Source organism: Tamandua tetradactyla, chromosome 2, assembly GCF_023851605.1.
Source record: "Tamandua tetradactyla isolate mTamTet1 chromosome 2, mTamTet1.pri, whole genome shotgun sequence".
Lineage (NCBI taxonomy): Eukaryota > Metazoa > Chordata > Mammalia > Pilosa > Myrmecophagidae > Tamandua > Tamandua tetradactyla.
The window spans coordinates 30,359,816-30,378,579 of record NC_135328.1 but is presented as its reverse complement, the minus strand read 5'-3'; the positions used below and the strand labels follow the sequence as shown (position 1 = coordinate 30,378,579).

Genomic DNA, 18,764 nt, shown 5'->3' with positions numbered 1-18,764 from the left:
GTCATGATCAAGAAACATGGCTACTGGAACACAGCTCTACATTTTCAGGCAGTTCCCTCCAGCCTCTCCATTACATCTTGGATAACAAGGTGATATCTACTTAATGCGTAAGAATAACCTCTAGGATAACCTCTTGAGTCTGTTTGGAATCTCTCAGCCATTGACACTTTGTCTCATTTCACTCTTCCCCCTTTTGGTCGAGAAGGTTTTCTCAATCCCTTGATGCTGGGTCTCAGCTCATTCTAAAGTTTTTCTCAATCCCTTGATGCTGAATCTCCTCTCATTCTGGGATTTCTGTCCCACGTTGCCAGGAAGATCCACACCTGTGGGAGTCATGTCCCACATAGACGGGGAGGGTGGTGAGTTTGCTTGTCGTGTTGGCTGGAGAGAGAGGCCACATCTGAGCAATGAAAGAGGTTCTCTTGGGGGTGACTCTTAGGCCTAATTTTAAGTAGGCTTGACCTGTCCTTTGTGGGGTTAAGTTTAATATGAACAAACCCCAAGACTGGGGGCTCAGTCTATAGCTTTGGTTGTCCACACTGCTTGTGAAAATATCAAGAATTCAACTTGGGGAAGTTGAATTTTCCCCTGTTCTCAGCATTCCCGGAAAGGGACTTTGCAAATACTTTTCCACTCACTGATCAAATCACTCTGGGATTCACTGGGGCATCACCTGGACAAACCAACAAAATCTCATGTCCTACCCAAGGTTCCATGTACTTATGGTGTTCAACCAACTATCTACATAAGTTATATTAGGAGATGCACTAGTCAAAATATAAATTTTGTACCAAATGAACATTTTTTGCTTTAGTCTCACACGTAAGTTGAAATTTTAAAATATTAATTACCATCTGTTTTCAGCACCCTGCAGTAATGGCATTCCTTTGTTCTTCCTCATGCAAAAACATTTTTAAAATTTGTACATTTAGTCACTATCATTATACAGAGAGAGAGAGTTTTGGGGAAGATGATATGTCTTGCTTTGCTTGATTTTGGCTCAATGGTTTGCTGACCGAGTAAAAGTTTTCTTTTTATTCTCATCCAGTGTTGGTACCCATCTGAGAAGTCTATACGTCTAAAATCAAAACAAAATACAAGTCTAAATTCAAAGACATTAGGAAACAATATTGATTTTTATCGTTGTTTTCTTGTGGTAATGGAGGAAAGGGTTTCGTCGGCATATACCTTAGGGCAAAACTTTCTAAAGTCCTCTTTAAATATTTTTCTTCCCTAAAGTTTCACTCCGTATGACAGCTACCTGATTTTTCCCTTTTCTCTTTCTTTTCCCCACCACTTGCCTGAAGCTCCTCATCTCCTTTCTCACTCCTCCTCATAATTGTACAAGCACATTCATTCATTTAGACAGAGGTCAGCTGAAGGCAGTCAGCCAAATGAAAGCCTGGTCTTTTCCCCACAGCCCTTAACATCCTTGTCCCTCAAGCATGCCCACTTGGAGCCTTTGTTCATCTTGCTAGTTGATTGTGGAGCAGCACAGTAGAATGGAAAAAGCACTGAATAAAGATTTAGAAAACTTGAGTTTTCAGAATCTGCCACCAACAATCGGTGTGGCTTCAATCAGCTTATTCAATACTGTGCCTCATCTTTTTCATTCTGAAATGGGGCCAGTAATACCTGCCTTATCTACCTCATGGAGCTATATGAAGATCAAATTCAATGATGCTTGTTAAGAAAGTGCCTTAAGAGTGGGAAGCCACTTTGATGTTTCTGTGAGTTCTAGAAGAAGAATTTGAAAGCTGGACAGGGCTTTAGAGTTATCTAGTTCTACTCCTCATATTGACAATGGGGAAAGCAAAACCCAGAAACTCATTCTAGGCCATATAGCCAGGTAGAGGCATAATCTGACTGAAGCTAGTTTTCCAAGTAGTATAGACTAGAGTTAGAATCAGTTTCCAACTGTTCATTAGTAAACCAAACACAAGTTGATCAATTGGCTTTCAGTGCTGGGACTGATGCTAGCAGATCAAGGATGAAATAGAGGAACAGTCAGAGACATTGCTGATAGAGGACAACAAGGTAAGCCAGTATAGAACAGGTGTTTGTTCTTGTGGGAAAGAGTGATGAGTGACTGGATGAGAAAATAGGTAGGTTTTCATTGTCTACCTATTCTAAAATGCCTCACCAATATGCGTTTTGTTTTTAGTATTTATTTTGAATGATTAATGATAATTTATTCACTCAAATTGAACTGATTAATTTCCATTCTTAATTATGGCTATACAACAGCTGTGGATATGTGTCAGAAATCTTTTTACTGGAATGGGAAAATTCCCCCTACGCAGGGATCCTGAGAATCTTCTTGCCACAGGATTTTATTTTAATGAAGCCAGTGATTAAGCAACTGTTAAGTTATTTGGTTCATGGTATTCAGATTCTCATAATCTGCCTCCATGGGTTGCTTATTTTTTAGTCTTGTGTTCTCTACCACTTGGATGAATAAACCTCAGCTGAGGAAGAAGGGCTGCTTGTGTGAGAGACTGGCCAGAGCATTCTCTCTCTCTAACTGGTAATGTCTTGAGAGACCTGATGACCAGATAGAGAGGTGGCACTCTCCAAACAGACTAGGGGGCTAGGAAAGAAGTTAGCTAATTTACTCTAACATCTTTTCTTTTGCATCTTTTCCTATTTAAATGTAACATTGTATGTATCCTTAAAGCTTACTCTGTTATCAAGTGTTAGTGTTAACCATTTTTCTTCAGCAATTTCTTCAAGGGAAGTTTCATTACCACTTTCTTTGAAATTATACCATCTGTTTTTGTTGGCAACACAAGGAACAATTTCCAGTATCAAATTAAAGTTGTGCAGGCTGGCCTTCGTTAATGTTATTAAACATTTCTAATTATTGTGCTTTATTTACTTGGAGATTAAAAAGTCAGTGTCCCTTGATATCACTTTCTGGAACTTTCTAGAGCTTGTGTTCTGAGTCCCTTTTTGAAAGCACCAGTGCATCTTTACTGTTTTGAAGACAGCCATTTTTCTTTTTCTTTTTCTTTTTTTTTTTTTTTAACATGGGCAGGCACTGGGAATCGAACCCAGGTCCTCTGGCATGGCAGGCGAGCATTCTTGCCTGCTAAGCCACCATGGCCCACCCAGACAGCCATTTTTATGTGAGGGACGGTTCTTGGAGAGCTCTGAGTTTAATAAGTGTAGTAATTCACTTATTCAGATTCTTACCATGTTCATTGGGCCAGAATGTATGTAGCCTGCTGTGGTTAAAGTGTATAACTTTAATACACATTCATGGTTTAGACTGTATTCTGAATCCACATGTCTCAAAACATGTTTTGTCTTATCACATCCCAAACTTTTGAGCTTATTCTGAATAGACACATACAATATGAATTTAGCTGCTCTTCTAGACTCACAAATTAACATAATTTTATTTGGCACAAAACTGATTCTGAAAGGGACCCTTTCAACTATAACATAGTTGTAGTTTTCCTGGAAAAGATTGCCACTCACACAGAAGATAGAAAAAGGGGGCAGATCTTGAGAATGAGAAGAAACTATGTAATCTGCCTCAGGCAATAGAGGTGTTGTGTGAGATAGAGGAAGATATATAGAGAGGAACAGAAGTAGAGAATATAGAAAGATAGCGCTAGAACAAGAGACAGAGAGAATATGAGTCTTAGATAGCAGATAATGAGATTTGAACCCCCTTTGGATTGAGTCATTCTGGTATGAGTATATCTTAGGGAAAATGGCTCTTTGGGAAATGACTAAGGAGTTGAGTCTGGGCCATTGGTTGAAGGCTGTAGGAGCCTGTGAGCCCAAGTGGCATTGACCAAGGCAGTACAGCATGTGGCTGTGTCCCCCTGTGCTTATCTCCTGTTCTCATTTGTAGAAAAGCCTGAATGAGGAACCTACACCTGATAGTGGAAACAGTCATTACAAAACAGCGGGTTGGAAGATTTTCATGGAAATGTTTGTCATTTTGCCATAAATCTGTCGAGGAACCAGCTGGATAGTGCCCAGGTGACTGAAAAACTTGAGCATCACCAATGACACTATGCGGTGTGATCAGCCTCAGTAGTGATAGAGAGGGGAGCCATCTTCTAGAAAAGATTACCTTGGATTTTCTCTGTACAAGGGAAATGAGGCTTTCAGCCGAGTAGTTAACTTCAGAGACTGGTGGACTTATCTTAGATGTGGTAGAAGGAGAAAGGTGCGTGGAGGCAGAAAGAGAAAAAGACATGCTTCACAGAGAGGTGAAAGATTAACATAATGTGACTTTGCTTTATGTGCAAAGCTGCTATAGCAGGAAATATCCACTGTGCAATATTAATTTTATGTGATTTTTCTTAAAGCAGGAAACTAGAGACATCACCTTCCAATTCTAGAGAATGATTATACCTCAAGTATTATTATGGTTGACCTAGAGTATATGAAAATTCCATCAAACAAAAAAATATCAAAGTTAAGTTAACAGAGGTCATGCTAGTATATGAAAACTGGTGAGTCCTAGAAATCCACCGGCAGATTTTTTCTTTCCCACTTGGGAGAAAAGAACCCTTTCTAATAAGCTGTGATCAATGTTCTTTACTTGAAAGCTTGATTCCTACTTGTTTTGAATGAAACAAATACAGCTAGGGCACATTTTGGTGGCTAGAAGCAAAATTTACAATTCCAGGACCTTACTTAGTATTCCATGACATTTGTTTAATTAGAATCTCATTTAACTGCACGTATTCCCAAACTAAAATAGAGTTCTTTTTAAAAAAGCAACTATAACAATTTTTAAAAAAATTATTAAAAATTTTTTAAATAATTTTTTGTTTTAAAAATATGACAACAAAGAAACACAAACATTGTTAACATATGACCATTCCGTTCTACATATATAATCAGTAATTCACAATATCATCACATAGTTTCATATTCATCATCATGATCATTTCTTAGAACATTTGCATCAATTCAGAAAAAGAAATAAAAAGACAACAGAAAAAAATCATGCAAACCATACCCCTTACCCCTCCCTTTCTTTTTTAAAATTAATTTATTTTTTACTTATGATACATAATCACATACAAACACAAACATTCTTATCATATGATCATTCTGTTCTTGTTATATAATCAGTAACACTATCATCACATAGTTGCATGCTCATCATGATCATTTCTTAGAACATCTGCCTCAATTCAGAAAAAGCAATAAAAAGAAGACAAAAAAATTCATGCATACCATACCCCTTACCCATCCCCTTCACTGATCACCAGTATTTCAATCTACTAAATTTATTTTAACATTTGTTCCCCTTATTATTTATTTATTTTTAATCTATGTGTTTTACTTGTCCATCAATAAGTTAGACAAAAGGAGCATCAGACACAAGGCTCTCACAACCACACAGTCACACTGTGACAGCCATATCATCATACAAATTATCTTCAAGAAACATTGCCACCAGAGCACAGCTCCACATTTTCAGGCAGTTCCCTCCAGCCTCTCCATTACATCTTGACTAACAAGGTGATATCCATTTAATGTGAAAGAATAACCTCCAGGATAACCTCTTGACTCTGTTTGGAATCTCTCAGCCACTGACACTTTATTTTGTCTCATTTCATTCGTCCCCCTTTTGGTTGAGAATATTTTCTCAATCCCTTGATGCTGAGCTCCAGCTCATTCTAGGATTTGTGTCCCACCTTGCCAGGTAGGTCCACACCCCTGGGAGTCATGTCCCACGTAGAGAGGGGGAGGGCAGTGAGTTTGCTTACTGTGTTGGCCAAGAGAGAGAAGCCACATCTGAGCAACAAAAGAGGTTCTCTTGGGGGTGATTCTTAGGCCTAATTTTAAGTAGGCTTAGCCTATCCTTTGCGAGATTAAGTTTCATATGAACAAACCCCAAGATTGGAGGCTTGGCTTCTTGCTTTGGCTGTCCCCACTGCCTGTGAGAATATCAAGAATTCTCTACTTGGGGAAGTTGAATTTTCCCCCTTTCTTGCCATTACGCCTAGGGGACTCTGCAAATACTTCCCTATTCACTGTTCAAATCGCTCTGGGATTTATCTGGGCATCACTCAGGACAGACCTACAAAATCTCATGCCCTATGCAAGGTAAAAATTATTTTTTAAAGTAAACTATAACAACCGTGAAATTATACATCTGAGAACATAAATTCTCAGTATTATATATTAGGAGGAAAAATGAGTCTTATGATCTCCGAACTTTTTCACATGACTTACTTTGCAAATCAGTGGTGAAGAGCATCATGAACAGACCATGACTTTGAAACCATACCAACCAGGGTTTCAATTTTCGCTCCAGCATTCGCTAGCAGAATGACATTGAACTTCGGTTTTCTTATCTATAATATCTACTTTGTTATAAGGATAAGAAATCTTCTGAATAAGGTCTCTGATGCCTAAGAGAAAATAATTTAATGGTAACTATTATTATGAATATGCATGTTTTTGTTAATGAATTGTACTCTTAGGCGTATACATTCAGGTTCTTATGTATTTTTCCATCTTGTTCAGAAATAGCATGGATCATGTTACTAAGCCTTGGAAATTGATTATATCAGCAATAAAATTCTTATTTAGTTAAAGAGTATAGGATTAGAAAACTAACTTATTTTACACATTGGTTATATAGATATCATTTCACATCCATTTGTATTTATTTATAGAAAGGATATGGGAGTTCATTTATAACCTGCAGCTGTGGTTCTTCTCTACTTGCACAGATGCTCTAAGAATTGGATTCAGAATTATCTGAAACCTATACAGAATTAATAGAGAGGAAAGAGTTAGAATTTTAATGGGCAAAGGAAATGAAAAGATAATTTGGAAAAAGAATGACATTAAAAAAATGTGTGAAAAATCTCTGTTGGAAATCAAGGGAAAGAAAAAATAAGATACCATTTCTTACTCAATGAAATAGCAAAGAAAAGAAGGAAAACAGTAAACTTAAACTGGAAACCCTTAAAATGACAATATACCAAATTTGAAAAAGGTGTATTGAAAAATGATACACTTATTTTTGTTTATGGAGATAGTTCATGTTTAGGAAAAATATAAAATTGGAAAAATAATTTGAAATTGCTTATTCAGTTTGATTCACTATCCAACCCCTTCTGGAATTCAGAATTATTTGAGTCAGTAAAAAACTATTGACTAAACTTTTTCCTAACAATTTTAGAAGCAGCTTAAATGTTTAAATATTAGGAATAGTTCAATAAATCTCAGCATACCCATTTAATGTAATATGAGGAAGCCAGTAGAAATCATGACTACCATGAAGCACATGAAAAATTGCTAAGGATATCCTTTTAAAAAGAAAAGAAAATGTAAAAATTAAATGCATACTATGGCCATAAGTACAAAAATTTTAAAGGTCCCTTTGTTTTAGTATCCTAGGTTGCTCAAGCAGACACCATGAAATAAGTTGGGTTAAACAATGAGGATTTATTTGCTAATGGTTTGAGGCTGGGAAAAAGTCTAAATCAAGGACTCAACAGGGTACTGCTTTCTTCTTGAAGACTAAATTCTGGGGCTGTGTGCTGGCAGTTCTTGGTCCTTAGCTTGTCACAGAGCAGGGCACATGGCAGCATCTCTTTGTATCTCTCTTTTCCTTGGGATTCCATTGATGTTTAGCTTTTTGCTTCTTGTGGCTTTCTCCCCCTATGTCTGAATTTCATTCCACATAATTCTATTACTCCAGTAATAGAATTAAACCCCATCATGATTAAGGTGGGCCACACCTTAACTGAAGTAACCTCAATCAAAGACCTTACTTACAGTGGGTTCACAGCAATGGATTTGGTTTAAGAACATGTTTTTCTGGGGCATATACAACACCCTTCTTCTCTGTTTAGGAGGTGACTGTGTACTTATTTCTTAAATCACTGACATCCTCAAATCTAGTGAGTGATGTATTCTCTTGAGCCCTTATGTCTGATTCTTTTTTTTTTTGGGTGCGTGGGCTGGGAATTGAACCCATGTCTCCTGCATGGCAGATGAACATTCTATCACTGAACCACTCATGCCCAATTTTTAAAACCAACTTGCTGCTTACAGAAAATACCTTTTCCCTTGCTCTCATTTCTTTGGACCACACTCAGTTACATAGACTAAATCTTTTAGAGAACAATGCTGCCTTTTGTCTGTGTTCTAAGAGATTTTTAGACCCAGCCAGTTTATGTTTACCATTTATTTTCCAAAGAGCTCCAGTACAGATCCTTAGAAGAAAGAGAGGTTACTGGAGGAAAATCTGAGTAGCATACGTGATGCTGTACTGAGAATGACTCCTTCCTTCCGGTCCTGATCTAGTGTGGTTGGCCTAAGAATTTTTACCAAATGTTCCATTTTATAATATTGTTCAAGTTCTCAATTTCATACTGATGTGTCTAGATGCTCTATCATTACATAACTTTTGGGAGGTATCTGCATTGCATATGGTGAGTTTGAATATACTATATAATTATGCAAAATCTTAATCTTTCTTTTTTTATGTATTAATTTTGTACTTTCTAGGATAGTATTCATTGGGTACATTCATTTTTATGTTTTTTGTACAATATAGTTTTAGTTTTGTTCCTGAATACTGGCATAAATTTGGATAATTCTCTAACTTTGAATACTGAATTTTTTTAAAAAGCAGATACACTTAGATACTTCCAAGGCCCTCATCAAGTTTTGTCATAATTACGGGGTCTCATGGTTAAATCCAAGTGAGCTTCCCATGTTCTTCTTTTATCTTACTCTCAAATCCCCAGAGACTCAATCTCTATTCTTACCTGCCACTCCCTACTTTATCCTTTGGAGTTGTGTAGTTTTAACATTTTCTTCATCATGCACTGTAATATTCTCAGATTTTCTTTTCTCTTTTTGTACTGAAAGGAAGTAAATATGTCCTTATGGCTTTGGGTTTTACTGTTGTGAAGAGACAGATAGGTTATAACCAAAATAACAGTGCCAGAATGTTAAACAATTATCATAGTTATGTCCTTAATCTACATTTCTTAAGTTCTCTTTTGACATGGTAGCTGGAAACATCTTTTAGCTGGTGCTAAAATTGGCTTTTAGATGACTCAGTTCTAGAGTAAGGCATATAGAAAGGCGCCTGAGCTATTTTTTACTGTCAGGTCTGGGAGGATTTTCAATATGTTTTCTGGTTTTTCATTCATTGTTTTCATCCTCCCATCCATATTGAATTTCACAATATTTCACATTGAATCTCACAACATATTAGTTAGAAATGAATAAAAGTTCCTACTGTTGATGAACTCACAGGTCTAACAGAGGAAGAAGCAAAGGAGCAATTTATATTTTGATGTAATAATACGACAATAAAATCATGTACAAAATGAAGAGGCGGGGCAGTGCAGCGGTGGTTCAGTGGCAGAATTCTTGCCTGCCATACTGGAGACCTGGGTTTGATTTTTGGCGTCTGCTCATGCAAAAAAAAAAAAAATCAAAATGAGGACGCAGCACATTGGAGAGAGTGATTAACTCCAAGGAAGGCTTCAGATAGTAGATGATACCTTAGCTATGTTTGAAAGATGGAAAACATTTTTTCCCCCAAGAAGACCAGGGAATGCGGGAAAATTCCAGGCAGAGAAAATAGTATATGCAAAATCACAGATATATAACACAGTGTGGTATGTTAGGACAATAATAAAGAGATGAGCTGAAGGAACAGGGGTCACATCATAAACAACTTTGAGTGTCTTGCTAAAGAGCTTGAATTTGATTCTTTAGGGAATGAGGAATCAGTAAAGGGATTCAAGCAGAGGAAGATGTGATCCTATTTGTGCTTTAGCAAGATGGATTGGTACTTGGCAAGACTAGAGGCATGGAAAACAGTTATGAAGATGTCCAAGCAAGAGAGGATAGATATAGGCATTATATCTGTGTTTGGATGGAAAGAGAAGGCAGATTTAAAAATATTAAGGACTTTGAATTGACAAAAATTGGTATTTATGGTATGGGGATGGAAAAGAAGAGAAAGGAGTTAGAGACCATTTTCTGGCCTAGCTAGTGGAACTCAATGACTTTTGTGGACATAGTGAGAGGTACTGAAGCATTAAGGATCATTCCAAATTAAGCCACTGTAATAGAGACCTCAAAATGCACTTGCTTAATAAAGATAAAATATATTTTTATCTCCTATAGATGTCAGGATAGGTGATCCAAGCAACTCAAAACTTATGGAGACATAGACTTCTTCTATCTTGTTGGTGGGTCATTCACAAAAAAATGTGGTTTCCATGTAAAGATCTACTTGACTGTTCCAGCTTTAGCCATCATAGCCACTGCATCCATACCTTCCATTTAAGGGTATGGTTCAGAAGCTGAACTCATCATTTCTGCTGAAATCCATTCTGCTCACATCCATTGGCCAATCTTAATCACAGCGACATTTAGAAATATGGGGGGCTGGGAAATATCTTTATTTTGGATGGATATATTTCCAGTTAAAATTCTGGTGTTCTGTGATTAAAGGAAGAAGGGGAAAATGGATACTGGAGGACAGCCAACAGTGTTTGCCACATGCATGTTGAGTTTCAAGTGCCAGTGGGATATCAAAGTGGAAATGTCCAGTATGTATTAAAAATATATAGGCCTGGAGATCAGAAGAATAGTCTTAACTGGAGGTAAGTTATTTTCATTTAGGAGGCATTAACTCTCTTCAATCTTTCCTGTGGCAGATCTGCCCTAGTATTCCCCCCTCCTCAGCTTCCTAATAGTAATCCGAGTTTTAGAGTGACAAATGGCTGCTCAGCTAGAGAATCTATTTACCAGTCTTCCCTGCAGATAATGTGACCATATGATAAAGGAATGGGCTTTTCAATGAATATCATTGGATTTTTCTATTTTAGAGTTTCCTGAGATCCTAAACGGGGCAGGAAGAGAAAGCTTGAGTTCACATACAGGATAGCAGGTGCTCTAGTTTGCTAGCTGCTGAAATGCAATATACTGGAAATGGAATGGCTTTTAAAAAGGGAAATTTAATAAGTTGCTACTTTACAGTTCTAAGGCTGAGAAAATGTCCCAATTAAAGAAGGTCTATAAATGTCCAAGGTATCATCCCGGGAAAGATACCTTGATTCAAGAAGGTCGTTGAGATTCAGGGTTGCTCTCTCAATTGGAAAGGCACATGGCAAAGATGGTCAGGATTTCTTTCTTGGCTGGAATGGCACATGGCAAACATGGCATCATCTACTAGCTTTCTCTCCAGCTTCCCGGGAGGTGTTTTCCTTCGTCATCTCCAAAAGTCATTGGCTGGTGGAATTTCTGTTTTGTGGTTTTGCAGCGTTCTGTGGTCTCTCAGAATCTCAAGGGATTGTCATTCTCTAGCTTTTTCCAAAGTGCTTTTTCTTTTAAAGGATTCCGGTAAAGCCAATCAAGACCTACCTGGAATGGGTGGAGATATGTCTCCACCTAATTAAATTTAATACCCATATTGAGTCACATCTCCATGTAAATAATCTAATTAAAGTTTCCAACATACAGTACTGAATAGGGATTAGAAGAAATGTCTTCCTTTATAGAATGGGTTTAGGATTAAAACATGGCTTTTCTAGGGTACATACATCCTTTCAAACCTGCACAGTAGGGGAGGACAAAGTATTGGCAACCCGAGGTCTTACTCAGTTTGGCCCGATGCCTCAAACGTTCACATTTAAATTACTTTTCTTTAGCTTTCTTAGTTCTCTTTTCAACCATCAGATTGAAAAGATCTTAGATTTACAGATTTACATAATTTCCATTTAACCAAGAGCACTGTCTTTTTGTTTAAAAACAATTATTTAATGTAACTGTCACATGCACATATGCACACAAACAACTAGGGAAATGATTTTATCCTTCATTTCTTTCTGTAGTTATATATGTGACAATTTCAATCATTAAATTGCAAGTCCTTAAACTCAAATCTTATTTGATTCATCTTTGTATCTTTATGTGTGTAATGATGTAGATTCTGTATAAATGTATCTTGAAGTGAATAAAACCAGTGCTGTCCCTGACTTAGTCAGCTGGCCAAAGTAGTAGCCCCACCATCTCACCTTTTTCCTCATTTCTACCGCCACTGCTATCATGAGATGATTTATGGAAAAAAACAAAAATGGAGATATTTAAAAGATCAAGAGAAAGTAGAAACTCCTTAAGTAGTTGCTTTTCTTCTTCAGGAGGGAAACATAACAGGAGGTGAGATAATGGGTTTATGCACTGCATGGTAAGTGTAATAAACTCCAAGTTGGGAAGACAGCAAGGTGCTCTGTGTGGGTTAATTGGTACCCTGCCTACAATGGAGAGAGAAATAAATTTTCAATCACATCAAAGTCTATCCCAGAAAAAAAAAAAAGCTCATTAAAAATGCCATTTCCAGAAATCCTGGCAGCCAGACAATGAAAAGCCTGAAAAATCCCCTCCATTTGGCATGCTACTCCCTCAAACTTTGAACTATTTGCCTTGAGAAACACAAAGAAAGTATGTAGGTAATATATTTGAATTTAACTTCTTAGAAAATAGAGTCATTTAGCTAGAATTGGCTTACATCTCTCTGAAGCCTCCCAGTATCTCAAAATTTATTATCTAGGGATGTGTAAAAATTCACCCATAGCTACCCCTCCATCCCATTCACATGAAATGTTTACAATGTAGTATATGGATGTATCTAAAAATGTACTACTCTTTATGGGAAAAATGCTGAGAAAAAGCAGGTTAGCTTCTGCATTTTATCCCGATGAAAGACTCTGTGGTTTGTTGATTTTTCCATCATCTACCTCATTTATCTGAAGACTGTAGATCATTGAAGGGAACATACTTTATTCCCTTAAAATTTTTTTATCTTGGAATAATTTTAGATTTATAGAGAGTTGAAAAGATATTACAGAGAATTCCCATTTATCCTTCACTTACCTTCTTCTGTTATAATTTTATATAACTATGATACATCTGTCAAAACTAAGAAGTTAACATACGTATAATAGTATTGATAAATTACAAACTTTATTCACGTTTCACTAGTTTATCCATTAATGTCCTTTTTGTGTTCCAGAACTCAATCCAGGATAACACATTGCATTTAAAACTTATTCACTTATTTGTATGGTACACAGGACCATTGTCTGATAGGTGCTGAGTATATTTGCTGAGAGAGCAAACTGGAGAAATCAACTCAAATTTAAGTCAGATAATTAGAAGGAGATCCAGGGAGGGAACCTGGATGTATCTCTGCACAAAGTTCAGGTTGGACAGTGATTAAACCATGAACACTGGATCTGGCAATTGACAGATCATTGCAGACTTTTGCTCAATAGCTTTAGTTGAGTGTTGAGGGCAGAAGACAGCTTCAGTGGGTTGAGGAGTGAATAGGAAGTGAGACGATGCATGCAGGCAAAATTTTAAAAAGTTTGCCAGTGAAGGAAGAGGCAGAATAAGTGCAGAAACTGGAGAGTGTACGTCATGAATGTACTTTTAGGAAAGGGGACAGTAAGCTGGTTAGTAGTCTGAGAAGAGGGGGTCTGTGAAAATCTGGGGAAGAAGGAAGACCTAATAAAGAAGAGGTAATTGCTGCCCAGGAGAAATTGAGAAACCTGTGATTTGGAGTCTAAGTGAAGAAGTTTACTCTTTGGAAAGGAGGCAATAAGCTTCTTTCCATTGAAATAGGAAGAAAGGAGGGATATTTGGGTGAATGCCTTCTTTTCTCCTTGTCTAGGAGGCTTATGGTTTTTTTTGTTGTTGTTGTTCCCCCTATTATTTATTTTTAATCCATATGTTTTATTCATCTGTTGATAAGGTAGATAAAGGGAGCATCAGATACAAGGTTTTCACAATCACACAGTCACATTATGAAAGCTATATCATTATACAATCATCTTCAAGAAACATGGCTACTGGAACACATCTCCACATTTTCAGGCAGTTCCCTCCAGCCTCTCCATTACATCTTGACTAACAAGGCGATATCTATTTAATGCATAAGAATAACCTCCAGGATAACCTCTCGATCTGTTTGGAATCTCTCAGCCATTGACACTTTATTTTGTCTCATTTTGCTCTTCCCCCTGTGGCCAAGAAGGTTTTCTCAATCCCTTAATGCTGAGTCCTAGCTCATTCTAGTATTTCTGTCCCATGCTGCCAGGAAGGTCCAAACTCCTGGGAGTCATGTCCCACATAGAGAGGGGGAGGGCAGTGAGTTTGCTTGTCATATTGGTGGAGAGAGGCCACATCTGAGCAACAAAAGAGATTCTCTTGGGGGTGACTCTTTGGCCTAATTTTAAGTAGGCTTAGTCTATCCTTTGCAGGGTTAAGTTTCATATTAACCTACCCCAAGATTGAGGGCTCAGCCTATTGCTTTGGTTGTCCCTACTGCTTGTGAGAATAGCAAGAATTCTCTACTTGGGGATGTTGAATTTTGTCCCTTTCTTGCCATTCCCCCAAGGGGACTTTGCAAATACTTTTTTATTCACTGTTGAAATCACTCTGGATTCTACAAAATCTCATGCCCTACTCATGGCTTATGGTTTTTAGTGAAACAGAAAGATCATCCTCTGAGAATGGGAAAAGCAGGATTGAACTATAATAGGGGCTCCCAGAGACAGATAAAAATTGTTGGAATATCTGCTATGGTGTAAAGAAAATGAAATCAACCTAGAATGAAAGAAAAGAATTACAGAGAAGCATTGAGTGCTCAGAGATAATAAAATATTATATTTTGGGTTTGGAGCTAATGACACATTGGTGCCAGTTTTAGTCTGCCAGACTCCCCAAGGACATGCTAACCTTTTAAATTTTATTTTCTATTCCTTTCTTATTACGGCATCATTGGTCAAATACTTTGTCCTAGAGTTCAATAACAGGATTTATTGAACTAATGAATAACTTTCATTTTGTGTTGTGATTTTACAGAGTAACCTGGTAATATTAGCAGATTTTTAAAATTTTGTCTAGAGTAAATAATTCTAGAAATATTTATCCTAATAAAAATAATAACTAGACTTAGAATTCCTTGAGTATATATTGTGTTATAATGTTGAACTAGACATTTTAGGTATTTCTGTGAGGTATTTCAGTATCAAGTGTTGGAGCTGAGTGTTAGAGATATTCATTCTTTCAGTGAATATTTACTAAGCTTCCTCCATGGGCCAGGTTTCATTTGAGGCAATCTGGACACATCAATGAATTATCCACACAAAGAACTTTGACCTGTGAAGTCACATGCTAGGAGAAAGCTACAATGACCTTTACAAATTTTTGGCTGCTTTGGCTGCCTTGTGTTCATTTACTTTCTATTGGTAATCTTTTGAGGGGAATTTGTTACTTTTCCCATCTGATACAGTTTGGTAGGACTGTTAATCAAAGCATTCTCTTTTCCTCCAGGCAAGACTGTGTGTATGATCCAGTATAGGCCAATTGTGTGATTTTTCCTCAGAAATATAAATCTTGTGTATAGAGGAAAAAAGTATTGGGAATCATTGAAATGCAACTATTCTGGTTTCCTGAATATTTTCTTGAATTGAGACCCCCTAGAGTGTCTATAGTGTATATCCTTTCTAAGTCTGATTTACTAACCTTCCCTTCAAGTATGAGAACTCCTTCATAGCATTTCAGCAGCAACAGTATCGTTCTTCATGATCATTTTTGCTTAAGTTAGCCTTAGTTTCTGTTGTTTGTCATCAAGGAATACAGATTTGCTTGATTTCAGAATCAGTCCCTTCACTACACTAACCATACATTCAACAATACATGGGAATTCCTGAGATATTTTTTGAAGGATTTCCATTAACATATTTATTCCGATTTAAAAGTTTGCTGGATCTAGTCAGAGCTGGACACCAACTCTTTTGGGTTTCTTTATTTTGAGCATAACTTAAAAGGATGAACCCTGTTTCATTTCTCTTGGGATATGGATCAGATTAGTGGGATATCAAATTGATTTTTACTTGGTTGGTCCTCCTATGATTGTGACGTACTTTGAGGATTTTAAAGTGGTATCAGGACCAGTAAATCTGCTTGTGTGACATTATTCCAGCCTCATGGTCTAGTCAACAGCTCTGGCCACTTCTGGGGCCTCACATTGCTAAAGCCTTACATTTTTGGCCCTGTCGGTCAATGTTCAGCAGATCTTGTGTGCACAGGAGTGGCTATCATTGCTGTGTCACTTACAGGGATTGTTTTATATTTGGAAACATGGAAGTTCTACCCCTGTCCTCCCTTTACAGCTGCAATACTGTACAAACACTAGGGTACCATTCACATAGTAAGCATCGAAATGACTCTCCCAGAGAAAACAACATGGCGTTGCTGGCTACTGGTATGGAATTGGCTTCTTGCCTTTTTCTTCTTGCTTGGTGGGAACTCCTAGATGTTGGACCAGATTTCTTTCTTACGGCTTTCTTCATGGCTGGTTCCTCATGCCATCTTTAGGAGTTTCAGACTTAGAACTTAGCTCTACCCTCTGGATTTAATTTTCTTATCTCTTTTACCCAAGAGCTAATTTTTGGCTATGTCCTGTGTATGCTTACTGCTCTTTAACTCTTGTCTCCCTAACTTCTGATCCTACTTCTCCTGGCTTTCTCTACTAATTACCACCAAGATATAACTATGCCTCTTAAGAGCACTTTGTAGGAGTCCTAATTTTGGTGGACTAAAAATAAAACTAATAAAAACTAAAAATATCTCAAAGAAAAATATTTTTTACTAGGTAAAAATATAAAAATTTAAAAGTTAATTAAAAACCATCATAACTAAACATAGACAAGGCAAATATTATTTTAGGGAAAACAGCAAATGAAACAGAAAGTCTGGGATCTTTATTATGCAATGTCAGGAACATGCAAGCTGATATCAGATGGGTAAGCACTCCCAGCACGTTATAGTATGCAGTTTCTCTCCTTTGAAAGTTGATAGAGGCAAAAGAGTGTGAGAAGTGACCCCTGAGTGTACTTCCTGTGCACAGGTCTCAGTACAAAAGAACGATTGTCTTTTCCTGCTGGACTCACACTCCTTTAGAACCAAGGGTTTTTTTGCCTTGCAGAATGCCGGCTCAGTCTCTCTCCTTCTCTGAACCTCTAACATTTAAAAGCCAAATGCCTCTTTTTAGCATCTTCTCAACTTTCCAAATCCCCTTGACTGGAAAATATTCAAACAAAAAACTCATTTCACTGAACAGCCTTAAGCCACCTTTGAACAGTTATTGACAAACAGGTTGCACTGTCCCCTAGCGTAGGATGAGCTTTTCCAACTATTTTAGATGAAACCAGTATTTTATCTTGGTCACTGAAATCGTGCTAAAGAAGAACTACTAAAACATTTAAAAACACAAAGAAACCAAATACTTGATGATTTCATTGCTCAAAGTCTGAAGCATATATAGCCAGAGCAAGACTCAAAGGGGCCTTCCAGATGCTTTCCCTGAGGAGTTTTTTTATACTATCATGCTTGTGGCTGAGATAGGGTGGACAATAAAACATACCCAGGGCTATTTTGTTTGACTGGTTTGGTACTCTCTAGAATTATTTATATTGCTTATGCAAATGCTTTTGTCTCTGCCTCAATTGCAAACAGTTTCAAGTTGATGTTGAAAATAATGGTTTTATTGAAATTTACTGATTTTAAATGTATGACCTTGTGTAGTTAAGTCCATTAATTCCTTCGTTTCTTTACCCAGCAGACATTAATTGGATGCCTTCTATATGCTAGAACTATGATATAAAAATTATAGAATTCATTTTGCTATGTTTTAAAACATCTTTATTAAAATATATATAATTCATTCTTGCCTGCTATGCTGGAGACCCGGTTTCAATTTCTGGAGCCTGCCCATGCCCCACGCCCCCCAAAGATATATATAATCCAGGTATCATAAAATTCATTCATATATTGTACACAATTTGATGGTTTTTAGTACATTCATGGAGTTTTGTGACTAACCACAGTCTAAGTTTAGAACATTTTTATCACCCCCCCAAAAATAAATTCTGTAGCTATTAGCAATTATTCCACATCATCCTCACTTCCCTAGCCTTAGAAAATGCTAATCTACTTTCTGTTCTTTTGTCTTTGCCTATTTTGGACATATGATATAAATGAAATCATACAATATGCAGTCTTTTGTATCTGGTTTCTTTCACTTAGCATAAAGTTGACAAAGTTCATGCATATTATAGCATATATCAGAACTTCGTTCCTTTTCATGGCCAAATAATGCTCTATTGTATGGATGTACACATTTTATTTATCCATTCATCAATTGATGGACATTAGGGGTGTTTCTACTTTTTGTCTACTATGAATAATGCTGCTATAAACATTTGTGTGCAAGTTTTCCTGTGAATATATGGTTTCATTTCTCTTGGGTGTAGAACTAGAGTGGAATTGCTAGGTCATGTAATAACTCGATTTTTAACAGGTCAAGGAACTGCCAGACTGTTTTCCACAGTGGCTGCACCATTTCATGTTACCATCAGCAATCTATAAGTGCTCTAATTTCTCCATGTACTTGATGACACTTGTTATTGTCTGTTTCTGATTGCAGATCTCTTAGATCTTGCTCCTTTTATGACAAGTATATGGTGTTTACAACCTTTTGGATTTTCATAATAGGGCTTTACCCACAACAGTACAGAAAGTTGCCTACTTTGGTATTGTACTTTGTTTCAGCGGAATGTTTTACCGTATAAAGTTTTACTCTTTATAAAATAAAATGCATTATAAGGACTTCTGCATCATAACAAAGTATACTGTGTGAGCTATATCAACTCTGAATGAACTCTATGGAATGA

At 37.0% G+C, this 18,764-nt stretch overlaps 1 long non-coding RNA gene across 2 annotated transcripts in view; it reads left to right on the top strand.

Annotated features, from left to right (window-relative positions):
* Positions 1-18,764, top strand: part of LOC143667517 (uncharacterized) — a 108,421-nt gene that overhangs the window by 46,250 nt on the left and 43,407 nt on the right. For both annotated transcript variants that reach the window (XR_013168080.1, XR_013168078.1), the window contains exons 3-5: positions 1,963-2,037; positions 3,866-3,996; positions 5,985-6,084. This is a non-coding gene — a long non-coding RNA (uncharacterized LOC143667517). The remainder of the gene's footprint in view (positions 1-1,962; positions 2,038-3,865; positions 3,997-5,984; positions 6,085-18,764) is intronic.